The sequence below is a fragment of the Dermacentor andersoni genome, chromosome 8 (assembly GCF_023375885.2).
Source record: "Dermacentor andersoni chromosome 8, qqDerAnde1_hic_scaffold, whole genome shotgun sequence".
Classification (NCBI taxonomy): Eukaryota; Metazoa; Arthropoda; class Arachnida; order Ixodida; family Ixodidae; genus Dermacentor; species Dermacentor andersoni.
Genome location: NC_092821.1, coordinates 130,127,374 through 130,135,739, shown reverse-complemented (window position 1 = coordinate 130,135,739; position 8,366 = coordinate 130,127,374). Strand labels below are relative to the sequence as shown.

The 8,366-nt window shown below is 44.8% G+C and overlaps 1 long non-coding RNA gene across 1 annotated transcript; it reads left to right on the top strand.

Moving 5' to 3' along the window:
- Positions 1-5,830: 5,830 nt before the first annotated feature.
- On the top strand, positions 5,831-8,021 carry LOC126525659 (uncharacterized). Its single transcript, XR_007598268.2, has 2 exons — positions 5,831-6,079; positions 7,919-8,021. It is a non-coding gene; the product is annotated as an uncharacterized lncRNA (long non-coding RNA).
- Positions 8,022-8,366: the final 345 nt, after the last annotated feature.

Genomic DNA, 8,366 nt, shown 5'->3' with positions numbered 1-8,366 from the left:
TATGGTCACGGGCTATATTTCAAAAACTAATTAGGCAAGAGTAATAATTTTTTGCATGTGAATTATTAGTACAAAGATAAGTTAATATATAAGATTTATTTCAAGATATCAAGAAAAGAAAGAAACCGGTCCCTAATGGGTTAAGCATGTGTACTGCCCTTTCAAAACCTAACCAGCTCCACTGAAATTTTCATCACTGATTGCGACTGCGGCTGCAATTACAACTAACACGTTGAGGAACTGAAGACAGCCTATAGCAGTACTTTCTTTTTTCTGTGAGCCTTCCGCTATTTATTGAGGTGTGCTATCTCCTCAACGCAGTCGCCAGGCAGTATCTAACTCTATTCTACCTAACAAATATCTCTCTACCGCAGTTGTCTCCCCACTTAATTTGTGTATCCTGTGTGTTGCCCATGAGACCTGATTTTCTTTATATCAGTAGGGTTTGATGGCTGAATGTCTTTTACAGCATCAACCGGCAAGGGGGGATAATTTCATCGAGGACGTCCACTACGCTGTGTAAATGAAAAAACAAAAAACAAAATGAATCATTTCTGCGAATTTTCGCTCCACAAAATCAATAAAACTTTTCTGTGTCAATGCTAAAAAATTGTGTTCCAGATTATACTTTCCTTGTTTCCAGCGTATTAAGCTTTCAGTTAAGTACATATTTTAGCACACTATCGGCAGTGCCTGAGAAAATACACAACATTTTACTCGGAGAAAAATAAAGGCGTTACAAAATTAAAAGTCTGTTTTCTGTTTGTCAGACTAGGTATGATGTGTATGGCAGACCAGGTTGATGCACTTCTTGAAAAGCAACTCTTTATTGTCGACATTTCAGCCAGAGAACAACCACTCTGAAGACTGAGAACAAAATGGGCAGAGTCCACTTTTATATCAGTTTCCATAGCTTAAGAACAAAGCAAAGAACAGAACAAGGAAAAAAAAATTAAATTATGGGGTTTTACGTGCCAAAACCACTTTCTGATTATGAGGCACGCCGTAGTGGGGGACTCCGGGAATTTCGACCACCAGGGGTTCTTTAACGTGCGGCTAAATCTAAGTACACGGGTGTTTTCGCATTTCGCCCCCATCGAAATACGGCCGCCATGGCCGGGATTCGATCCCGCGACCTCGTGCTCAGCAGCCCAACACCATAGCCACTGAGCAACCACGGCGGGTAGAACAAGGAAAGGGAAATAAGAAGCGTGTCTGTGAAAGAGAGTAAACACAAGGATTTTTGCCAATAGCCACAGTAGAGTTTCCGTAAGAAGGGCTTACTTTAACGATAGAATAGCAGCTTGGGCTTGTTGGTTTTCCATCCTGCTATTAACAGCGCAAAATGTAGGCAAGAGACGAGACAAGAAGACACCACAAGCGCTGCGGTGTCTTCTTGTCTCGTCTCTTGTCTACATTTTGCGCTGTTAATAGCAGGGTTACTTTAACGAGTGCCAGGTTTACGAGGGCCACCAGTTCGTTTAAGCATTCAGAGGCAACACAAGAGACGGTTCCAGGTAAAAGCGCGAACATGGTCAATACACGCGGTGCCGTTTGTGCATGCTGGGGTGGACAGCAGTACGGCCACGGCACCTGTGAGGGAGGTGAGCGCCGATTCGTGTCTCCGTATATACCCATGGGCTTCATTCCCGTAGCCAGAAGAAAAGGCTGGTAATGTCCGTATGGGCCCCCAGGGCAGGTTAACAAAACATATGCCACTAGTTGCTGGTAATATTGGCTGCACGCTCTCGAGCTAGCGCATTCAGAATATTCGTCGTAGAGTGGGCATTGGCCCGATGAGGGCAATGATAATGGTAACAATATGGTCCAGGGCAGGTCCAATGCCAGCTGCACATTGGCTGCTACATGACGTTCGCCCAATCCTGGCTCAAATACTGGGCCTTAATTGTATTGGGTAGCACTATGCACAACTGCGAGCGTTGAGCTAAAGCTGGTTCCAACTGCAGTCGGCAGTACTTCTTGAGGACATCGCATGCTTAATTCTGCATACCCTTGGCGCAAAGCGACCAGTCAGCAGTATTTCCTAAGCAACAGTCTGCAGTACACCTTTCATGAGTGCAGATTTTTCCTCTCTGAAATCCTCGCCAGCAGATGCATATTCTTTTTGCTTCGCAAGCGTAAAAAAATACATGGTGTGAACGGTTAACACTCATGGTACGGAAAATACTTAAAACAACCGTAAAATAAGCAAGAACAAGAAACACTAACTCATTGGACAGTAATCAAAACAAGGAACCAAAGAGGCGGAGGATAACAGCAACAATAACAACCGACACCAAAAAGTACGAAGAGCAGGTGTTGGTCAAAACAGCATCTGAAGAGGTGATAAAAAAGCGCAAGAACCTCGTACATGATCACTGAGGAGGGCAACTTCCCTGTCCGAAAGTAAGATTCAGGGCGTGCTCACGCATTTGACCACAAAGGCTTCAATATGATCTTTTTCTTCCTTATCACGTGATCTTGCCATGACCGGCGACTAGATCGGAATGCCGTAAGCGCTCGCAGCTCCTGCACTGGAACGCTAAATGTCCACCATTGTTATTGCTTAGAACCATGCTATGCTGTCATGTGTGAAGCCTTCACAGTTTCTTATCCAATTCCATCTTCTGACCGAATTTTCTGTGTCCATACCATGCCAGCCGTTCGGTTTGATATCAGTTACATCCCCCACCACCAAGAGTAATTCAGCATGTTATTTATCAGTGTATCTGGGCCTATGGCTACCAAGGGTTAGTGGTCCATAAAGCCTCTAACATTCCACCATGCCTCTCATGACGACGCGCAGGAGACATGCGATATAGAAAGAATAGCAGTGTTAACTGAAGAATATGTGCCAGTGCAGGCATAATTTGAGAGAAGACCTAACTTGAAGCAATGCCTCGTTTACTGCTTAGACCCGAAGGACTATTCTGCACAAATTGTTCAGGAACTGCAATATGCGTCCCATAATCTACACGCTCTTCGATGTCTCGGTAACGGGAAGGGCTTACTTTATCGCGAGACAAGTTCCCAAGGCATTTAAAGGGAAATTTTATTACAATTTCTGTATAGTGCGCCTCAAACAGTTTAAACTACTCGCCGTGTACTGCTGCAGGCGTTATAAAATTTGACACCTACAACATTATTGCCCATCTCCGGAACCCGAACGAACGACACCGGAGGGAAAGCCCCGCTATCGATGCGGACTTTACAAGTCGGATGAGCTCGACATGACTGCCCCTATATGCTCTAGGATTCAGCGTGCCATGCGTCCGGATGCACAACGCAACATGGGACACAGCAGAGCCTGTCTTGCTTTACAGTCGCTACCAGGAATTGCCACCGGCAGGCGACACTCAGCCAGATCCAGAGATAACCACCCAAGCAGACCCTTCGTATTCTAAGCCACTGAAAATATCAAAAAAAGGGCAAATAGTTTTCTCATCCTGTCGGGAACACACTCGATAAGGCCGAGGTAGCTGAAGACCAAGACATTGCAGATTTGGACGCACAGATAGTGCTCCTGTCCCGGCAGCTGCAACTGTTGCGCGAACGGAAAGCAGGGGTATTTATCCGGCCGAAGGAACTCAAAGCTACGTTTCCGCCTGCTACTGCCATGCCTACCTTGCCATTCTCGCCCGCGCAAGAGGAATCGCCCACCGATTCGACCATGTGGGCTCCAGTAATTGGCAACCTGAACAAACTCACGCAACTGATGCCAGCAAGTATTCATCATGCTAAACTTCCACCTAAGCAGCATTCTGCCATTCTATAATGGAAATGCCATAGCTTTCTTTAACAAATTTTAAGAAATAGATTCACAAATACAGTTCGGCAAACCTAATGTGTGATCGTTGCTTCTACAGGAGTTGAATAAACTCTGTGCGATCCCCCGTTTCATTTTTTACCGTACCCATTCTATTCCAAATGAGCAAAGAAGTTCCTCAACAGAAAAACCTGGGAAGGCCACCGCATACATTGGTTAAAACATACCTCGAACGCTGATCGACGTCGATAATTGGTGCACACAACAAGAAGAGGTTGCTGCTTTAACCCGTCCGGGCAAACGATAATTATGAGAGTGTGTTAACGTGTCTGGTATACACGTAAACGCAAGCAGACAGGTCTTGCTGTGAAGAAGCAGAGCCGTCCAGCAGAAGGAACAGAGCACTGACTTCCAACTCGTTTTATTGGCAGACTGCACGAAATGTACAGCCGCAAGAAAGCATAAAGCAATGTCGTCACAATACTGCACAAAACGTGACACCGAAAGGATACTACACCATCACGAACCACAGAGCGCGCAATCCTGTTATGCGCGGATAAGCTGATCAAGAAATCTTCCTGCGAAGATAGGCACAAAGATTAGGCGCTAACACATGTGCTGCTAGCCCTTGCTATGAGGTCAGCTTCAAGAATCTTGCTCGTAAGTTGTGATCGGGGCTTTTTCAGAACTTTACACCTGTAAAAATTTGGCTTACATCCACATTCGTGACAGTGAATTCCCATATGTCCCTGAATAGCTCGGTGCCCATTGTAATCATGTTCTTTTAGCCTTTGATTAAGGCAGCGACCAGTTTGGCCTATACGTCTCTTCCCGCATAATAGTGGATTTGAATAAACAACCCCAACAGAGCAAGTCCCGAAGCGCTTCTTGTGCATGGTGTAACAGACTTTGGCAAGCAGATGGAGCGCATTTACCGCCCTACGAAGCCTGCGTAACTCATATACAGGCTGTGCCACCTAATTTTAACCAGAATTTTAAAAATATGCGAATGCCACGTAGCTGGAGAGAACCAAGCTAATGTTGTTTGCCATCGCTTGGGGAGACTGAAATTGTGTCTTTTTTCATTCCGCCTAATTAGGTCATTAGTCCGAATAATTATACAACTTCTGAAATATCATAATAAGATGGAAAGTGTCCATGAGAAAATTGTAGAGCGACATGGAAAGCTACCGATACAGCTTTTTGTTCACAGTAGGTGCTACATAAAAGTGTTTTTCCGAGCCTGAAAGAAGTGCGCAAATGCACGCGAAATTGCCACAAGACTGCCCGCCTGAAGCACTTTGCGTGTATTCGAGAGATGCTTTCACACTCAAAAAAACACTTTTATCTAACACAAACACACACACACACACACACACACACAAACACACACACACACACACACACACACACACACACACACATATATATATATATATATATATATATATATATGTGTGTGTGTGTGTGTGTGTGTGTGTGTGTGTGTGTGTGTGTGTGTGTGTGTGTTAACCGAGGGGGCCCGATATTTATTAACCTTAGTATGAGAAGCCAACAAATAAAGGCACCAAGGACAACACAGGGAAACTTACTTATACTTCATAATTGAATTAAAGACATCATAAATTAATGAAAATGAAATTAGATGAAAAAATATTGCCGAAGGTGGGGAACGATCCCACGTCTTCGCATTGCACGTGTGATGCCCAACCAATTGAGCTACCGCGGTGCCGTTCTCGCGTCCACTTTCTTGGGTATTTATGTGTTACTACAAAAACTAACCGTGCAGGGAGTGTTAGGTTTCTGAGTGGTGGCGCTGGTTAACACTCCCAGGCTAACACTCGCAGAAAGCATCGACACGTCTGCGCCGGAGAGAACAAAGTTGAAAGCGTAAATGTACATTTTTCTCGGTATTCATGGTTAACTAACATGCGCTCAACAGCACATAAGCGGGATGAACAAAGTTGTACTGACCAGCCGGAGACTAACAATAGAGCAGCTAAGAGAAGGAAGGTGAATATTTCATCTCATATTGTTATCCATTGTCTAACATGCGTATAAGCGCACAAGCGGCGACTTACGTACTCTACCGCCTGTGGACTATGGCAGAGGCTTTCAGATTAAGCATACTGGTCGTTTTTACTGTATTTTGCCTTCTTGTCAAGTTACAAGGAAACATGCCCGCCTACGTTCTCGCGGGAAACCCAGCGATTAGTCCCAAGCATCCTACGCGCAGAGATACCGTCCCTAATAGGCAACCGCAAAGGATCTACTACCGCCCTCCACGACCAACCACAACTAGGAGACGCCCAGGTACGTGGCTTGTGTTCACCTGCTGAAGTGTAATACATTTGAAAACAAGTTGCTGATGCTGTTTCTTGAAGAAAGTGCCGTGTATACCGTTGTCACGGTTCAAGCGTTTGCACCGTCCCGTTTGATGTCGCGGTGACGCGTGCATTGCTTTCCTCAGCTGCATCCGTGCTTACAATAGATGTGCATGATGCCAGTGCCGCTCAGCAAACGTCGGTTTCGGCAGATATCGTTGACGAAGACTGGGCGAATTGCACGAAACATTGGTCTTCGCAGGGCGTTACTTAGTGGCATACTTAGAAGCGATACTTAGTGGCAGTTCGATCGATAACAGCGCGTTGAAAACCAATTCGGTATATACAGACAGGCGTAATATCTCTAGTACTATAGTGAGCATGGCTCTTCTTTCTATTGGTCAGACCTACCCTGTATTGATATCTTTGGTCAAAATTATTTTTTCTCCACCTAAAAAAAATTACGCTTCGGCTAGTTGCGTGTCAGTGCGCACCAACTGCTTTGCGATTTGTCGCAAATATGTCTCGGCATAGAGATTTGAGACTGCTTACGTGTAGGAATGCGAAAGTATCAGAGTCCCTTTGGCGAAATGCTTCTCACCATGCATTCCTCGTGCGCGCAAGCTCTTTACTGCTTTCTAACTGCGCCTTTCTAGGGCCAAATCAAAATGAGCCAAACGTCCCAACGCTCTCGCTTAGCCGGAAGGAGTTCATAACTCGAAGGACCGCTCATCGGCGTTCAAACGGAAATGAATGATTTTTATTTTAGATACTCATTTTATACACTAACGACCTGGCGCCACCTCCTCCCCTTGCCGGCGCCCATCACGTGCTCAATCACGCACGCACTAGACCTACGTTTAGCCAATCAGAACCGTGGAGCTGCCTTCCCTTCGGGCAAGCATGCTTTTCTTGCACCCCGGAGGCCCGGCTTCGATTCTCACCCGGACTGAAAGTTAGGAAATGTTCTTTTGAAAGACAATAATTTACTTTGCTTGCAGGAACCTCCCTGAGAAATTTGACGCCAACACGAGCATTTTTGATGTGCTTTTACTCTTCGCCCGGCCCACCGACCATTTTTGGTACCATCTTTAGGTCACGACGACTGCGCAGACAGATTTTCGCGTAATGCGGCATATAATAATTGCCCATTAATGGATAATGGAAACCGTTTGTGTTATACTAAAGGAAGTTTATTTGCTGAATATCGCTTCGAATACGCTTCGGCAGGGTTGTTTTGGGCAGATGGCCGGTTTGGCGTCTCCAGCGGCGGGTCAAGGGCTGGACAATCAAGAATTAATTGAAAATTGGTGAAAATAAAGTAGTAAACATTATGAAAGGGATGAAACGAGATTAGCGAAGTTCACTTTAGTAAGATAAGTACCGGATTTTCGATGTCGGTAAAGACGACTTTTTCGAGTATAGGCTTACTATAACAAAATTAAACGTCAAAACCTTTCGCGATTTCGCGTTTGAAAAGTCAGTTAATTTTATATTTCTGTGCATACTGTGTACTGCTCTTGAAGAATGTAACCATCTGCACTGATATTTCCATCACTACTTGAGGCTGCGGCTGCTATTACATGGAATACGTTAGGCAAGTGAAGACAGCCTAAAGCGGTTTTTTTTTTCCTGTGAGCCTTCTACTATTTATTTAGGTGTGCTATATCCTCAACGCAATCGCAATGCAATATCTGGCGCCATTCTGCCTAGCAAATAGCGGTCTACCGCAAATATATGTCTCCACTTGTGTATTCTGTTTGTTGCCCATGACACCTGAGATTTTGATATCACTAGAATTTGATGGCTGAATGTTCTTTTACCGCAGCATGTGGCAAGGGATAATTTCACCTGGGACGTCCACTCCACTGCATGAATGAAAGAACAAAGTGATTCATTCCTGCAAATTTTTGCTCCGCAACACCAATAAAGGCTTTCTGTTTTAATGCTGAAAAGTCGTGTTCCAGGCTGTACTTTTATTGTGTACAGTGTGTTTCAGTGCAGGACAATTTTCTTAACCACACAGTCGGCATTGTCTGAGAGAAATACACCGCCGTTTTCGTCGGGGAAAAAATAAAGGCGTTGGAAACTTAAAAGTGCGTTTTCTGTTTGTCCGACCAAGTATGTATGCAAGACCAGGTTGATGATCTTATTGAAAAACAACTGTTTATCGTCGACGCTTCAGCCGGAGACCCACGTCTCTCAAGACTGAAAACAAACTGGGCAGAGTCGGTTTCTATATCGATTTCGGCAGCTTAAGAAGAAAAACAACGATA